This window comes from Penaeus japonicus, unplaced genomic scaffold, assembly GCF_977035675.1.
Source record: "Penaeus japonicus unplaced genomic scaffold, GWHDUDI00000001_assembly GWHDUDI00000024, whole genome shotgun sequence".
NCBI lineage: Eukaryota > Metazoa > Arthropoda > Malacostraca > Decapoda > Penaeidae > Penaeus > Penaeus japonicus.
Genome location: NW_028234426.1, coordinates 31,671,064 through 31,673,563, shown reverse-complemented (window position 1 = coordinate 31,673,563; position 2,500 = coordinate 31,671,064). Strand labels below are relative to the sequence as shown.

General features: G+C 36.4%; 1 protein-coding gene across 1 annotated transcript in view; it reads right to left on the bottom strand.

Moving 5' to 3' along the window:
- LOC122251699 (protein Wnt-11b-2) overlaps positions 1-2,258 on the bottom strand; it is a 159,581-nt gene extending 157,323 nt beyond the window's left edge. The window contains exon 1 of the mRNA XM_086551010.1: positions 1,047-2,258. The gene's annotated coding sequence lies outside the window, so the exon portion shown is untranslated. The remainder of the gene's footprint in view (positions 1-1,046) is intronic.
- Positions 2,259-2,500: the final 242 nt, after the last annotated feature.

Below are 2,500 nucleotides of genomic sequence, written 5' to 3'. Positions count from 1 at the left end.
GCCGGAATTATACTTCACCGATGGTTATTATCTCAAGTCTCACGACCACCTCGGTTTGGTTTCTTTCTTTGTTTTACGCCAATATCATGAAACCATGCACAAAAACATGCAAGAATTCAGGTTTCTTTTATGATTTAGGAATATTCGAAAACTCACTTTTAAGACTAGATAGTATCATATGAACAAGGAGGTGATATTTGCAGAGGTATGGCATGAATCTTTATATAAATAAATCGTCTTATTTATGACGAACAGCAGCGTAGCCAACAGGAAAATCATACTGATCATTCCATCTTCGGTTAACGACAGGAAGGCAGAATGTCTAGTTTGTTTGTCTCATTCTGAATGACGCTGAAGTCAAATTGTTACCCTAATCATATTTATGTTTACTCCTCATTCTTTGCAATATACGTAAGCTCTACATGATTATGCTTTTAGCAATAACTTTTTATTATCGGTAGCTTGAATACATAATATATGAAAGACTTCGACTGCCAATTTAGTTAGGCGAAGTCATATGAATACGAAGAGGCCAAATCATCGTTATATGATATATAACCTATGTAGTTTCGGTGTATTTACATTTTCTTTCCAGTTTCATTTCGAGTTTTCAATTTTCCTTTCGTACTGCGCATTCTGATCCACGTGCACATTTTCCCCTAAGATAGTGTCATTATTGAAAATTGAAAGCAATGCAAGTGCCAGCACAGGATAGGCCTTCATTTCCTGCAACTTTTCTAGACACTGGACCGAAGTAAATTCTCAGTACCATCTGATTCTTTATCACAAAATTTATCACAATAACGAAATTGTGGATAATGTCACATCGGGTACCAGCGTTCACTACGCGAAATGCGTTTTTTTGTTGTTGTTTTTTTACAAATATATATTCCTCAATAGACATCATTAGTCATTAACAGTTTACCATAACTTGTAAGACGTTATTACAAAACAGATTATGTGACTTACTGACTAGGCGCAGAGGCGAAGATAAAAGCTGTTCGGGTGATAAAAGATAACGAAGCACAAAAGACAGATAGACCTACTTGTGATCTGAAGGTTATCCTGACGAGCTGTTTCCTGGAGGAAGATGTGATAGAGTGGGTCGCAGGGTCGGATAGCTCGTGAAATACACAATGCCACTTTAATTAGTGTAGGCTAGAAGGACACACAAAATATAAGGCACACGTAACTAAATTGCCGGAATGGTTAAAGGTCAGACCGTGACCTAGCACTGACAACCTTTAACAGGGACAGCCCACTAGCCGTTCTCTGTCTGCCAAGTACGAGTTAGAGAGCTAAGCAAGAAATTCGTTTAACACCCGACACTATTTCACAAAACAAAACAAGTCATTTTCGACTGACGTAATTATTCCACTTTACACTTTACTTTTTCACTACACATAACTCTTTTTCGTGAGCATAACTAAAATTATATCAATTGCATTTCATTCCTTGTTTTATTTTCAATATGCCATTTCTAATGCAATTGATATGTACGATTCTTTTTCGATAATAGCTTAAAGTTGTTTTCACGTCACTTACCACTATACTTCTCTTGCTAAAAATCACCTGAGGGTAAGCTTTTTCCAATCTAAATACAAATAATTTGGATGTGATTGCAATCATACTCAATCAAGAATAATTTCCGCACTTTCGACCTCCTGTTGACTTTTCAATTCAACCTTTTTTCGAAGCAAAATTAGGTCGTCCACACACCACGAACAATGTAACGGAACTGTTGCGTTTGAACTTTCAACTTGTTTCCGAGTGTAAACACCTATGTTTCGACAGATTTTTAAATAATAATTAATAAATTATAGCAGCGGACTGAAACTTGGAATCATTTAAGCACATCAATTTATTTTTCTGTATTAATGGAACCATATGAATTTTAAAACCGTGTTAATTAAAGTCTTTTATCTATTTTAGAGGCACTAAGAAAGTAAATATCCGGCATAAGCGCAGCTACGAAAATCGATCAGCTGATCGATTTCAAACCCGCGAAATTTAAAATTGCTTCTATTCTCTCCTACGTTTACGTGCTGTGTGTGTGTGTGTGTGTGCGTGTATGTGTGTGTGTGTGTGTGTGTTTGTGTGTGTGTGTATGTTTGTGTGTGTATGTGTGTGTTTGTATTTGTGTGTGTGTATGTGTGTGTTTGTGTGTGAGTGTGTATGTGTGTGTGCGTGTATGTGTGTGTGCGTGTGTGTGAGAGAGAGCGTTTGTGCGTCAATAATATCAGGGAAAGTTTAAAATAGCGCTACGATACCAAAATAACCTTTTACCCAGTATAAACAAAATGTTTCCATGCAAAAATAAGGCTGTATTATTTGTTTTATCTATTTTTGTCTTCACACTTAATTAGGCAATTAAGGGCAATGAACTAGCCTGTCGTAGTATGCGCAAATTGGTAGTAAACAACACGAAAGCCGTGTACAGAGCCATCTTTTATTTATTTTTATTTTTTTTCAGCTTAGCCGAGGATGCGATGTAATCAGA